The sequence below is a fragment of the Grampus griseus genome (genome assembly GCF_964374135.1).
Source record: "Grampus griseus genome assembly, chromosome: 6".
NCBI classification, from domain to species: domain Eukaryota; kingdom Metazoa; phylum Chordata; class Mammalia; order Artiodactyla; family Delphinidae; genus Grampus; species Grampus griseus.
This window is the reverse complement of record NC_139000.1, coordinates 51,135,796-51,152,051: the sequence shown is the minus strand read 5'-3', so window position 1 is coordinate 51,152,051 and position 16,256 is coordinate 51,135,796. Positions and strand designations below refer to the sequence as shown.

Sequence of the window (16,256 nt, the reverse complement as noted above, 5' to 3'; positions counted from 1 at the left end):
CACTCCTATGTCTCCACTAGTACCAAATTCTCTGGTACCCCCACCTGTGTACAACAGCAGCCTCTAACCTGGCCTCTCTCTGCAGAACACTACCCATCCAATTGCTTTCATTCCATTACGTGGGTAACCTTGGGTAGTCCCCTATCTCCTGGGTCTCAGTTTTCTTAACTGTAAAATCAAGAACTGATTTCAATGTTCTCCATCCTCATTGTGCTTTGAAGTCAGATGTGCTGAATCCTGGCCCAATCACTCTAAAAACTCTGACAAATTATATTTCCTCAGAGCTCATTTATTATACATAAAATGCGAATGATATCATCTACCTCTAAGGTTGCTGTTAAAATAAGAACTATGAGATCTTGCACCTGACATACAGCATGTACAACAAACATCAGTCATTCCCACCCCACCATACAGGATACCTCCAGCTCTAAAGTTCTTTGTTCTTCTCATCTCCAAATCTAGTGTTCTCCTACATCCATTTCCACAGTGGTAATGCATTTCTCTTCCATTAAATGTAAACGCCTTTGCTGACTTTCAGGCTCTTCCATAATCTGGCCCTACTTTATCTTATCTTCCTCCGGCTTCCAAGGAACACCTTCTGTCTTAGTCAGGTACGTCTTATTGTGTTCCAAAGAACACATACTCCTACACCCTGATTTTGCAACTATCATTCCCCGTGCAAGATACAGCTTTTCTTAACCCCTCTGTCAAGGCCTATCTCGAGTTCACAGACTCGGCGATCCCACCTTCCAGATAATTTAACTCACACAGTGTCTCAATGGTACTGGCCATTGTTTCTAGTTTACTGAGCTTAGCTCTCCAGCTGGAAAGCGACTATTCTGATTATTTTTAGTTTGTCATTTTGGCACGGACTACATCAAAGTTTTGACAAACCTGGTATTTTTTGCATCAGCTCTACAAATGCTCTTTGAAATTCATAAGCCTTTGTGCCTTGACCCAAGATTCGGTTGTTAACTCCACTATTTTTGTTTGTGTGGAGAGGCTCACACAAGGAGATTATTCCATCATCAATAAGTAGGCCATTCATAGACAATCCAGGGGCCTGCTCCTAGAGCAAGAGATGACTTCTAAGTATCTCCAATGTCTGTAGATTTTGAGTCAAAGCCAACACATTCTAATTCCAAAAACCATTTTATGACCAAACTCCAAGGAGCAGCAGGAATGACTCACAGTAAGGAAAGACTGGCTGCTAGACTTTTACCTCAAAAAAGATGACGGTTGAACCACTAGGACTAAACAAAGGTTCTAAGGGGAGTTAGTAGAAGACACAGTGAAGGTTCAGGGAGATGGAGGAAGAAGAACCAATGAAGGAGACCGAGAGTGTTTACAGAGGCAGGAGGATAACCATGGGGGTGGAGAGGCACATCAACCCAAAGAAAGATAAGGGACTTCAAGCGCTGTGGATGGGAACTAACAAGGTGTCACTGGATGTAACAATTAGTAAGGAGGTCACTGGTGACCCCTGAGGACAATTTTCCATAGGGCTGGTCTAGGATGTGGACTGCAGGGGACTGAAAAGAAGACAGGAGGGCAAATGGAGACAAGCTGAGACTTTCCTGTTAAGAACTGTGGTTATCAAGCCAAATGCTGGTCTTTCTCTACCCTGAAGTTTACTTACCAGCCTGATAAAAACTCTCACTATTATTCCCTTGCTCCTTGCCTTTCCATATGCACAGAGCTTGACTACTGAAAATAATTTAATGGAAACCCTTCCAACCTCTCTCTCCTGACATCACCCTTGTGTGCCTGGTTTTGGTTCTCTAAGTGACCTTGCGGAACCATTCAACAGCTATATGCTATCAAGTGTGAACATCTAACTTATATTTTCCTGCTCTAGGTAAATGATATTTATTTAACAAAGAAAAAGAAAATAGACACTGAAATGTATCTGATCAACTGAGCAAAAATCCAGATTCAGGTCAGATACCATATTACTACCTCTGGGTAACCTACATAATAGATCCGAATTGTCAAAAGATAACTTTAAATGCTTTTTCTTCCTTCAAAGTAGTGCTTGTTCTTTACCAAAAGTTTACAACAATCCAATATGAATAAAGAAAAAAATAAGCATCATTAGCATTTTTGACTTTTCCTTCTACTTTGGTAGCCTGCATCACACATCCATAGACATAATAAACAAATGTGTAAGCATATGTCATTTTTACTAAAAGTGAATTCTAGGCATTATTTGTAACCTACTTTTCCCATTTATTTTTATTTTGATGGAAGTGTTGTGGCACTTATTAGCCTTCTATGCCTTTATTTTATTTTTTTTTGCAGTACACGGGCCTCTCACTATTGGGGCCTCTCCCGTCACGGAGCACAGGCTCCAGATGCGCAGGCTCAGCGGCCATGGCTCATGGGCCCAGCCGCTCTGCGGCATGTGGGACCTTCCCGGACCGGGGCACGAACCCGTGTCCCCTGCATCGGCAGGCGGACTCTCAACCACTGCGCCGCCAGGGAAGCCCTATGCCTTTATTTTTAATGAATGTACAATAATCAATTTTAATAAACCCCCCTGAAGCATTTAAGTCACTTCCAATTTTTGATTATGTAGATAAAGCTGAGATGGATATCCTCAAACACACCATTAAGTATTTGCTAGGGATAAAGTCATGGGTCAAACGTATGAAAAAAATATGCATTTGATATTGTTGACAGCTTGTCCTACAGGATGTTTCACCCAATTTGTGCTCTAGTGGTATATGAGTGGTATATAAGTGGTACATTTCTCCATATTCCCTCTAAAACTGGGTAGTATTAATTTTTAAATTATCCTATCTTATAGATTCCAAAAGTTCACTTTTATTAGCATATCTCTGAGGTTGAACATTTTTTTACTTTTCTGCACTTATTGTATATGCCTTTTGTTTTTCTGCTACAGTATTCATATTATTCATTTGTAGCATCTCTTCATCTATGAAGGATATTATTAACTTGCTACCCTAATAATGCAAAGAAGATGGTATACTAATTGGGAACCTTTGGCTATCAGGAACAAAACCAACCAATTCCAGCCTATTAGAGCCAGAAAGGACCTCTACCACAAGGATACAGAGGCATCCTTACATAAGGATACTATGTATGAACTTTGACACGTGTTGCAAATAGGTCCAATTTTTAATTTTATCTCTAAAATGGAAATACCACTACTTCACTGGTCTACTTCGAGGATTAAAGAAAATACAGGTAAAGTCATGAATGGAAGTAATTATTGTTAAAGCAAGCAAAAACTCAAAAAACAAACTAAAAATGCTGTTTCTTATTCAGTACTTACTGAGGTGCCTTATTCTTTTGATCCTTACAATGAGCCCATTAGGCAGGTGTTATCAGTCCTCTTTTACAGATGAGATGTAATACGCATGCATAGTTAGTAAAGTAACAATTAGATTTTTATTTTACAAATGAGCTCTGCATTGATCCTAAAAAAGGCTTGGTAACAGAATTATTCTCAGCTGTGTTTTTAGTAACACTTCTTTCTTAAAAGTCATCGCGGGGACTACTCCAGCCCTTGCACCACCAGTAAACCAGGTTACTAGCTTCTACACCATCCATTCCTTTAAATTTCACATTAGTGACCTCTCTTCTTCTCCCTCCTCTATGATGTGGCTTTACTATTAAGTGCCATTCTGGCAACAAGATACACATTTCTGTTTAGGAACCAAGGCCACTTCATCAGTCACTATTAACTGAACCCCGTGACAGACACTTTACTTTCTAACATTCCAAATACCCTTAAAGGTGCTTCAGCTGCTTACACGTAGTGATGTCTGTAGTAACAGCGTACACCCGAACCTATGCTTTTGTCAGGGGTGAAGCAGCACTGTGCTGTGTAAATATTTTATGCACAGCTTGTACTGAAATTCTAGATGAAGAGGCATTCACAGTTCCTACGTAATATGCTGATTGCCCAAGACCACATAGTTTTGATTAATGCTTTGTGCAAGCTTTGCCATCTTCTATAGCACTCCCCTTGATTTAATCCTAAACATATACTTCCAAAATGTTTTTATTTTTTAATGCATTAGTTGTGCTGTGGCCAAGGTAGCATCTAAAACAATGGCAAAAGGAAGCATTGAAACTGGATGCACTCACAATTAGTCTAGTCACTGAGAATTCTGAGGGTAAAAGTGCATGTGTGTGGGCCAGGTAGGTAAGTTTCTCGGCAGGAATATTGGCAGAACTAAATTATCCACTGCCAGAAAAGGGAAAAGGAAATCTTTCCCCCATACTTTTATAAATTCAATAAGATTTATAGAAATGCTTAAGAGTTTGAAGGCTACTCGTCTGGAGTAAACAGGTTTACAAACTGGCTTTGGAAACATCCAAACAACAAATGCCTCAAACTCCTGCCAGTTAGGGGCAGGTACAGCCACCCATAAATCAGCAGCCATGAGGAAGAGCAGGTGATGCCTCAAAGCGGGGCTCTGCCCACAGGCGACCGCTGCTCGGTGACCTCACAGGAGGCAGAGCCCTGCACACCGCCTGCTGCAGCCAGCACTTGGAGAGTTACTGGCTAGGAGGCTTCCTCGATGTTTTCTCTCTGAACTCTCCTCATGCACGTGGGGAGAGGGTTCTGGCTTCCCTGCTTCAGGGAGGCTGTGATTGGGCTTCCTTAAGGAGGAAAGGGTTTGAGAAGAGAGAAACACCCTCCCACCCCCACCCCCCTACATAGTAAGAGGAGATTCTTAGAGGAGAGTGAGTGTGAGACTCAGAGCAGCTGAAGGCCATACCTGCTCCCTGGCAGCACCCCTAGATGTGTGCCGGAGCCCCAAGACAATGGCCAGATGCTGAGCTTGGTCTCCTGGCTGTGACAAAGCATCCTCCCCAGCCTCAAAATGGCCCAGAAGCAGCAGGGACCGGTGTGAACAGATGACCCAGGGTGCTTTCCTGCCCTCGTGACATGTAGTCAGAGTCTGGAACCTTGGCATGACCCCCTGGGAGAGTGGTGTACGAAAGAGATCCAAGCCTGACCAAGGTTACTTTCCTGCTACCCCAGGGGAGCAGAAGCTTACAGTCAAAACTAATTTGATTCAGGAAAATGCACTATTTCTTGCACTCCTCAGTTTGTGGACTAACAGTCATTCCCAATTCAAATTATTAACAACTGAGCGAACAAATGAAGGCAGAAGGGTTAAGATCTAGTAACCTACATATTTTTCTGGCAAAATTAGTTTTGTTTAGTTCATTAGTTTAGTTCATTGGCTTCTATCAGTGGGTCAGAATGTCATTCAGAATAAAGAAAGCTTTTAGAGCAGAGATTCAAGAGGCTTTTGCGTTATGCAGGCATTTCCCCAGGAACACCCAGCCTCGCTCATCACCACTGCTATTTAAAGGGTCTGCACTAACAGAGACAGGGGTCTCTGGAGGCATCTGAGGCTGATAGCCACAAGGCCTCATGCAGTGGAGTCACTTTGGAAAATTCACCACAATTCAAGACCCTGATTCAGTCTGGCCCAAAGTTTTTCAGGTCTAACATCCAGATTTTCTAGGAGCCAAAGACGATTACTCCCCCAGAGTGGGGCTAATGCATAAACACACAGCAGCATGTTAATGGTATGTGTGTGTGGGGGGGACGACACGGCTTTTGTCCTCTCTATGCAAATTACTCCCTTATTTGGAATTTTCTGAGCCAGCCACAGGGTCAGAGGTGGGCCTCCCATGCCGCCTCTCAGAGCACACACATCTCGCCCATCATGGCTCACTGGACCACTTAAAGACCTCAGATCCAGGCTGGGCAAATCTGTCCTCCTCTGGGGCTTAGAAATGGGGGCTGAGGAGCTGCCAGCCAGGCTCTGGGTGCAGGTGCACCTGGGAGCAGCTCCGCAGACAGAGCTGGTCTGCAGCAGAAAGGTGAAGATAAAGCTGAGGGTAGCAGGGCCAACACACAGAGTTTTTCCAATTCCTTGCGCTTTCCCGTGTTTGATTCTAGGTTGTCTCTGAGGATCCTGGATTCTTTGGAGCACTTCAGTATCTTGACAAAATGCTCCTTAAGTTGGTTTTATTCCTTGCAGTCAAAGATTCCCAACTGAATACCATTCTTTCCCTGTTACCATGTTATCAAGCTAATAATGGGGTGTGCTGGGCGAGTGCTGAATCAGACCAGAGGGAGGTAGACCCGGGGTGGGGTGTGGAGCAGAGAAGGACTCCCCCCCCCGCACTATGTACAGCATAGTTCACGCCCTCAACTACAAACAGCTCCCCACTGGCTAGACTCTCTTGTCCCTCCATTTCTGAGTGCCTCCCTGCCAAACTCTGCCTCACTGAAACCCATTCTCCTAGGCTTGCAGGCTGAATACTCTACCTGAATATATTAAAAAATACATATTCAGGGCTTCCCTGGTGGCACAGTGGTTGAGAGTCCGCCTGCCGATGCAGGGGACACGGGTTCGTGCCCCGGTCTGGGAAGATCCCACATGCCGCGGAGCAGCTGGGCCCGTGAGCCATGGCTGCTGAGCCTGCGCGTCCGGAGCCTGTGCTCCGCAACGGGAGAGGCCACCAACAGTGAGAGGCCCGCGTACCGCAAAAAAAAACAAAAAACAACAAAAAAAAACATATTCAAACCTGTGTATAGTCAATTTCTCCTGCTACTTTCAGCTGTGGACATTTTATTAAATCAAGACATAATAGTAAAACTCCGGGTATTATGAATATGCTCTGCTCTCAGTGCCCACCCCTTGCATTTTAAGATATCAAGCCTATGCAAGCCCAAGTAGCTTGGGTCAACATTTTCAAATAGAAGTTAAATATTACACATAGGTAGGAGAAAACGGTTGTCAGAATATTATGTTTTCTGACAGAGAACTGGTAGGGTCTGGAATAATTTCTCCCATAAACATGCAAGCACAAGTTCTTGAAATGGTAAAGAATGGTCCTACTTGGCAATGGGTATTTTATTTTCAATTGTCACCCTTGATTTTTCCTTAAGAACTTGCATCGATGTTGTGACAATGTATAAACCTAGCTGTTCATGGATGCATTTTTTAAATCACCAATGAGATATCCTCAAACTGTGATACAATCCTAGAGAAAAAAATAAAATAGATATGTATATTAAATTTTTAAAATATTGTATAGAGGGCTCAAGAAAAACGCTTTTCTCTTTTAGGATTAATCAATCAGAAATGAAATATCTCACTAACTGCTATCCGTGTAAACTATATCGCTAATATACGTAATTGTTTACCCTCCATTGTTTGGCACAGGCCAAAAAACCCCCAAAAAGTTACACTTAAGAGACTGCATATGGAATAAGGAGCATTCAGTCATCCAAAGCAACTTCCTTACTTGGTATCTAGATACATAAAGTAGGAAGAATATTTCCACTTAAAGCAAAGAAAGCAAAAGTTTGATTTTTTTTTTTTAATGATCAGATCAGAAAGTGATTTCCTCTCTGATGGGGTTACCACTTGGCTCAGTTCTGCCCTTTCAACAGTGAGCCCCAGGATGGAAAGCTCTATACCCTCTAGCACTTCTCTCTCGTCTTTCAGTTCTCTGTGGAGGAAGGGACCACATCTGGGGGTGACCTGGGGATGAGGTGGCAGGAAGTCCCCCTCGCTGGGACTCTGAGCAAGGGAAGGGTGTGTGAGCAGGTATCCATCGGTAGTCTGCTCTTGGTCAGCAGCTTTGGAGGATGCCATATTATCTTCAGTGTGCCCTTAATCCCAAAGTTTAAATGTGAATCATCTTTACTTTCCTGGAAAATTATAAGAGAAGGTACCACCTTAACAAACCAAACACCTACGCCTCTTGCCTAAAACGAGCGGTTCTCAAATGTTAGCATTATTAAAGTACAGATTACTGGCCCCACCTCATTAAAGTACAGATTACTGGCCCCACCTCAGAGTTTCTGATTCAGTAGGTCTGGAGCGGGACAGCTGCTGCTGAAACGGGGGATGACAGTTTGAGAACCACTGCCTTAAACAAACAGAAGTGAGTTGGAAGGGGACACAAGCTCTTTAGGAGATGATACAACCAAGTATAATATCAACAGTTGTTTACCAAGCACCTTACCTTAGATACAGGGAATACAATACTTTACAAGAGAAACAAAGTCCTTCCTCCCCTTCTCCCGACATGCCTGAAGTAAAACAGCTGTTCCAGGAAGAAGCACCAAGTTTAGCAGGAAGCTTTCTATTTCTCAAACCCAAACTGCATGCCCTATGAGCCAACGCACAGCTCCCAAAATGAAACGGAATATCAACTCTCTCATCAAAGAACCAAAGCAAATGGATGACAATGAGATTACAACTAGATGTTAAGTACCAATGAAGTATGAGGAACATCCTTAGGGCACACACATGACTGGGGTGAGGACTGAATGCAAGAGACCTCGTGGAAGGCCACCTTCGTGCCTGGCATAGCACAGGCAGCCCAAGTACTAGTTCTTCTTCCATCTCCTGACCTATCTTCTCTCTGTACCTTGAAAAGTCAGGTTCTGAGGGCCTGCTAAGGTCATCTGTGCTGGGGCCGCTAGGGAGGCTGCCCCACTGCTTCCTGCCTCAGGTGCGTCACCTCAGCAACCCCAAGCATTTAAACTATACAAACAATTATGGAAAGACTACATGAGCCAGTGGTTCTCAAACTTTATAGAGTGCATCGCAAGTGTGAGGAAGGCCTTTTAAAAACACAAAATGCAGGACTCCCACCTCCAGGGATTAACTCATGAGGTCTGGGGCAAACCCTAAAAATTTAAGTATCTAACAAGCTCTCAGATGATGCGAACGATGCTGGTTCAGGATCATACTTTGAGAACCATTTGTTAAACTTATTCCTTGCTATTAACTAGAACACTATCTTACCCAATTAATTTATTATATAAAAACAGAAGTCTCTTCTTACATAAAGGACTAAGAATACAGATTCTGTCATCAATCATGTGACATCTCAGGCAAGTACTGTAGTAACTTGTGCTTTAACTTTCCATATGTAAATTGAGACTACCTACATCCATAGTATTGTAAATCTGATTCAAAGTTATTAACATGTAATTTTAAAGATGTTACCAAGTATCAGTTGTTGCCTTGTCTTTTATAATACGGTTGGCTTTAACTGAAATAGTTTGTAACATTTAAGACAAGTATCTGATTTCCCACATTCACCAGAAAAGACAGAAGAAATCTTTATCCGTGAAAACAGATAAAGCCTAGCAAATGTGAGCCTTCTCAAAATCCAGAATACTCTGAGAAGATGCTTTTGATTCTTCCTCATGAAAAAAAAATTATTTTCCAATCAAGTTCCACTATGTGTATAATGACAGAGCAAATATACACAGGTTTCAAATTTTTAAAATATATATGCTTAAAAAAAGAGAGTACGTTCAATAAAGAATTACAAAATATAAAGGCTTCCTCCTGTCGAGAATAGGATGGTACAGGTGTTCATTTCAATACTAACAATCACATAAATGCCAGACTGCAATCTTGGGAGGAAAGAGCTGGAATGGAGGCCCATTTCCCCAGAGTGACCCAGTCAACTGGGTCAGGCAGTAGAATACGCCAAGGAAATGTTCTCTCAAACCTCATTAATTATCAGAGCCCAGGCTCTGGTATTTCAGCACAGACAGCTGGCGGCCTGCCCACTCACCCTCCTTCTGCTCCTTAGCCTTTATGGGATGTTACAGGCATAGAACTTCTGTTACCTTTCCCAAGGGAGGAGTGGGTCTGAGGTGGGCCTTTCAAATATTTGCAGCCCAAGGACCAAGGCAAGATGCTGCTGGTGATGCATCAGTGATTCATACTTCCGTAGGATAAGATGACTCCTTTCACTATGAAGACAAACCAGGTTACCCTGGCAAACATCCTGGTAGCACAGAGCAGAAGTGGATGGGCACAGTCCCATTAATCTCCCTGCCTGACCCCTATAGGCAACTCCTCCTAGCTCTCTACTCTGAGCCTCTCGTTAAAGCTAACTGAAATTCCAAGTTCTTCCATACACAGACCCAAAGGTAAACTGGAAAGAACATTGCTTGGTGAATTTAGGACTGAATTTTATGAGACAAGAAGCTAAAGAACAAAATCTGAATCTTTACTAGATACTTACTAAGCATTTTCCTACAAAATTTTCCATATTTCTTTTTCCCTGAAGAATCCATGCACTGCCTTTTAAACAAAATTATTTCCATTTAATTAATCTCTATGTATCTAAGTTTCTCAGCTGAGACTCTGCTCCAATGGCATTTCGGCATCCATTCAAAAAAAACAGAATTGTGTTAAGTCGCTAAATGTAAAATTACATGAGATTATAAGTGCCCAGGGACCAGAGAACATATCTTGGTCATTGTTTCTTGTTAAAAATGTGTTCTTATAAATATTTTTTTTATTTAAAAGCAAATCATAGCTATTTCCTTACCTTTTTCTTTTTTTAAGCAACCTACTTTAACAACTTGTGATCTCATTTGCTAAATTGTAAGCAATGCATTCCCAACTAAGGTTTTTTATTTTATATTTTTCCAGTGTAGGTGTTCAGAATTTTCATTTAAGTAGGGCTCCAACATTACAACAAACCCATTAACACGTGTTGCCAAAGGAAAACTATGTAACTTCTGCACTGGCACAACCTCTAGCAATTGTCAACAACCCCTCAGGTGAAGCTTTTCTCTGGCTCTGGTGTGTACATAGCTGTATCAAGTGTCACTGTTTGCCTTGGTAACAATGCCTTTTCTTGTGGAGAAGACACATGACACCACCCTGTCACACAAAACACCCTGCAGCAGAGTTGGTCTGGAATGGAGCACCACAGCTGGGTGGAGGGGCCCAGACCACCCATCCCACCCTGGGGCTAGGTCTCCAGGCAGACAGGCACTCACACGCCACCGTGGGAGTGGAAAGTTTTCCATTTTGAAAAGAAAGCAATTGGGTAAAATGCATCAAGGGTCTTTCATGTGGTTCCAGTAATTTTACTCACATATATACACACACACACATTTGTAATTTCTGACCCATTCATTTCCCTTCTACTAATATACGCTAAGGAAACAATGTTCAAGAAAATCCCACAGATTTAGGCACAAATACATTCATTGCCCTACTACTGTAACAGCAAAAAGTCAGAAACTTAAATTATTGTTAAACTATTATGCAGACATTAAACATATTTACAAAGTCTCATGAAGGACTAATACAAGGAGTCTTAAATAACTATTAAATTCATACATATATATTGACTATATTCCCAAAACTTCCAAAAAACAAATGTTCAAATGCTTAGTATATATGAAAATTAATATAAGTTAACGGAGGCAGATGCTTTTAAAAAGGAAAGTCAGTCTCAAATGCTCAGTTTCTATAATAAATAGTGTGAAGCAGGATGTGCCCAGATTTTATCAACAGCATTAAGAAAATTATTTCTGCCTTTTATGATGATGAAAGTTCCTCTAACAGATTAACTTTCTAGTCAGAGTACCTCAGGGACAAGGTCTAGGTCATAGATTAGGTTTCCAGGGACCTGAGTCTTGATTTCTTTCCATATCACAGGCTGTACACCCAGTTGGGCCCACTGGGCAACAGTGCAGCCAGAGAGTGAGACTCAGTTATCCCAAAACTGTTAACCATGATAAGAAAACAAGCCCAGGCTTCATGTTCAGGGCATGCTAAAGATATCATATTGTCATGGTAAGGAAGATACAGTACAAATTTTTAAAATTAAGTCTAAGTTAACTTTACAGAGATACATCTTTCCCAAATGCCCATATACACACACATATATTTATAGATATATAAGTATATATATGAAAAATTCAATACATTCTGCAAAGCAGCAAGGATAGGCCATACTCTAAGCATATTACAACAAAACCATCACAGAAATAAATAACAGGCATTTAAACAAAAACTCAATACATGAAGAAAAAGAAACTATTCTCCCAAATAATTATTGTTTCAAAGAAATATAAATCCTAATATGAGACTGTTTTGAAAATAGCGAAATGAATTAGAATTGGAAAGGCATAAAATGAATAAAAACAGAAGGCCTAATTATCAAATCTTATGGGATCTGGTCAAGGCGAGCACAGAGATAAATGCAAGCCCTAAGTAATCAAAATAAGTGGACTACAGCTCCAAAGGAGCAAAAACACTCATTTGTTTGAAAAAAATTATGACAAAACAAAATACTTCAGCAAAAATGAATGCATTAAACAACAGAAAAAAACAGAAATGGTAAATCCAAAGCTTGTTTAAAAATCCAATCAAAGAGGGCGTCTCTGGTGGCGCAGTGGTTGAGAGTCTGCCTACTGATGCAGGGGACACGGGTTCGTGCCCTGGTCCGGGAAGATCCCGCATGCCATGGAGCGGCTGGGCCCGTGAGCCATGGCCACTGAGCCTGCACATCCAGAGCCTGTGCTCCGCAGCGGGAGAGGCCGCAACAGTGTACCACAAAAAAAAAAAAATCCAATCAAAGAGATAAATCTCTTGTAAGTCTACGTAAAAGTGAATACAATTAGAAACAAGGTAAGTACTGTGCCATTCTGAGTGGATATAAGTAAGACAATGCTTTGCAAAATGCAGTGGACAGAATGGAGGCACAGCAGGAGGACTGGCAGAGAGTGCATCAAACAGTTGCAAACGCTTGGTGTCAGGCAGACTGAGAAGAGATCTCTGCCCTGCCAGCCTCCCAACACCCCACAGTGCAGTGGATCCAGGATGGAGCACCACAGCTGGAGAGGAGCATTGGAACCATGTGTCCCTCCCCCAGGGGCTATAGGTCTACAGGGAGACAGGCACCCACACACTGCCATGGCAGTGGACAGTGGTCTCATTTTTTTAAAAATCAGTTGGGCAAAATGTATCAAGGGCCTTGAAAGCAGTAGAAGTTTTAAAAATAAATGTTTCTAACTTCTGACCCTATAATTTTGCTTCTAATAATACACACTAAGAAACTGTTTAAAAATAAAACCACCCACAGATTTAGGCACAAATACATTCACTGCCCCACTATTATAACAGCAAAGCATCAGCAACTTAAACTATTATTAAATTATTATAGACTTTAACATATTTATGAAAATATTATTATGAGGAAATGCGTCATTTATAATATTACATGAAAATGGGAATGAAGTTGAAGAGATTATACAAAAATATGTACAAATGACTGGAAGGAAAATACATCAACATTTTAATAGTGTTTGTCCCTGATCTAAAAATAGTCTTGAGAGACTGATTTTTAAAACCTCTTAGGCTTAAATGTGGTGAAAGTGAATAAGATAATGCATGTTAAAATGCTTATCACCATACCTGGCATAGAGTTCGTTAAAAGAAATGCAAGCTATCCTCATACAGGGTCACCTTCTACCTCACAGCTGACTAGTTTGTGAGTTTAGTCAAACTGCTTAACTCCTGATCTTTGTTTCCCTCTGCAAAGTGGGAACAATCATAGTTACCTGATTGGAGCATGAAGATTAAATGAAACAGAGAACACAAAGTGCTGAACTTAGGCATTCAATAAATGTTAGTACTCTCTCTTCCTCTTTTTTGGAGACTATAAACTTTGTTTATGCTGTACAGTTCTGATGCAGTTTAAAAAATTGACTCTAAATTCAATAACACTTGGCCACTTAAAGTTATAAAACATATGCAGAAACATACTCAGATGAGAAGGTCCGACTCTGACAAGCTCATGCATTGCTCCAGATGGCAAACAGGCTTTAAAATGGGGCAACGCTGACCTAAAGTTCTGCAAGGAAGGGACCCAGCATGCTGCTTTTCAAAAGAAAACATTCCCAGGCGGGTATAAATAGGTTTCACATTCCCAACCATGGCTTCATTTATATGGCACTTCCAAACTAGGAAATCCTGCAAAAATTTTTCTTGTTGACTCCAACCTACTCAGAAGGGACTTAGAAGAAATGAGTTGTGTTCTGTAGAAGAAATCTTTAAACTCCTGTCTGCATGAGGCTGAATGGAAGCAATCATGAAACCATTATTGCCCAATCCAAGAACTACAGGTTAATTCTTAAAGATGGAGCTGCTATCATTTTCTCCCCAGTAGTAACGAGACAGGAAAGGTGGATGGATAGGTGGATGGATGGGGAAGAACTTTACAGGATTAAATGGTCTCCGGCTCTCTGGTTTACTTAAGTTACAAAAACTTTGCCTAATATGCCTAGTGTTCTTCAAAAGGATATAGGCATGGATTTGCAAAGGAAAAACAGAGGAAGTCAGATTCTGGTGTCTCTTTTAGACCTACAGCCATATTTGTGTAAAGGTGAGGCCAGTCACCATTCCAGCCTCACCAGGCCCCTTTTCATTGAAGCTGTCTGAGCAGCCACACTTGTGCCCAGTGACTCTGTCTCTCACTTGCTCAAGCCACCTGTGGGGAACAGAGTGACTTTCCAGGAGAAGCCAAAAATAAGGCTATCAAAGAGATTCACATGAGTTGACCTGACATGATTAGGTGAACTAGCTAAATGAGAGTCTGACTCTCAGGAATTTGAATTAAGCATAGAGAATAAGCAGTTACCAGTGAGGACATCTGCTGAAAGGATATTAGGAAGTGGGAGGGGAGCCATGAAAAGCCAGAGCTGGGTACAAGCCCAGATCACGAGGGGGCCAAAAGTAGGAATGAGAAGAAGTAAGTATATGGTGTACCTTTTTAGATATTACTTAATATGAAGCCATCAAGGTTACCAATGCATTTTAAAACACTGCTTTTCATCTTTCTTATTTTAACATTGCTATTATGTGTTTTATATCATCAGCATAAAACAATCTGAGCAAAAACAATGTATCCTCAATATAGACATGCATAAGTATATAATTTATAAATAAGTGTCTATTTGGAGGACATGTGCTGAAACAATTTTGTATGAATGGGGAATTCTAATCAAAAAAAGACTTCTACTCTGACACAGAACGTGCATGTTTTATTACATGGGGAGACAGAGGTGAGAAGTCAGGATGCCAAGGAATGAGTAAAGCATACACTGTGTCCTCTAGGGGCTCACCAACCATGATGTTATAGATAAGAAGAGAACCTGTTATTTTGATCAGGTCTCCGACATATACCTGTTTAGCATCTATGAGTACCCCATACCAGTCTAGGTGTTTTATATCACTTTCCAGAGATTAAACAAGCTACCAGGGCTGAAATGAATTTGTTAGGTCAGAGTCCCTCAACCTTTCTGGACCACAGACGAATTTGAGATTCTGATGGGAAAAAAAGCAGTGGGAGTGGGGGGAACTTCTCCCAAACAAAGCACTCATAAACAGATAATTCTGGATTCAATTTCACTGATACGTCTCACCTAAAGCCCAAGGATTAGACACTGGTGGTTTTACTTTCCATTTGAAAATACAGAAATATATGTATAATCAAGCAATCCTAAAATGAAAGATTATATATTTCAACAATGCACACTTATGAGGTTTATTCATATGCTTATCTTTTCAATAACATATTATTAGTGGTAATGAGAGATGTCCCATCAGAAATAAAACAGCACATTCCCAAACAATGCATGGAACTGACACAGACAGAATATCACTCCAGTTACACAATGGCTATTCAGAACTCTCAGTTAATGGAATATCCACAGTTTAAGACTGAATACAATGCACAAAGAATAGAGACATAGACAAAGTTGCTATATTAGGGGCATGGATAACAGAAGTAGTTTCCTGGCAACAGAGACTTCAGTGAGGGCTATATATAAAATAAAATTAGTTTCTATTAATGGTCAATAAATAAAAATAAAGTCTGACAAAATATTTCATCAGTTTGCTTTGAATGGTTTTATACAACAGAACTATACTATACAGACTTGTTTCATTTTTTTCTCTTAAACAACCAAAAAAGTACTTGCTGTAATCCCTTTTACATGTGATTAGAAATTACCTGAAATTGTAGCATCTGGCTGTCAGAATGATTTGAGAATCAGTGAATCTCACTTTCCCCATTTGTAAGATATGAATAATAGTACTTATTCCGCAAAGATGAGAAGTACACCTTTTCAAGGAAAAAAATGTTCCTCTATGCCAGTTCAGCCTATATTTCACAAATATTGTCTTGCATTCATTCACTAAATATTTAGTGAGTTGCAACTATGAGTCAAACATTAAGAAGACAAAAGTAAACAAAATCAGCCCCCATTTCTTCTTTGATGAAGGTTAGAAAGATTCATCCATTAGAAAGATTTAGGCTGAAAGTTCCATTAGGTGATAGTGACAGCTAATATTTGTATAGAATTTTAGATTATAAAGTACCATCCTATATATCATCTCATGTAATCTTCA

The 16,256-nt window shown here is 40.7% G+C and overlaps 1 protein-coding gene across 5 annotated transcripts in view; it reads right to left on the bottom strand.

Annotated features, from left to right (window-relative positions):
• KANK1 (KN motif and ankyrin repeat domains 1) overlaps positions 1 to 16,256 on the bottom strand; it is a 191,831-nt gene that overhangs the window by 126,387 nt on the left and 49,188 nt on the right. The gene's annotated exons all lie outside the window — the stretch shown is intronic.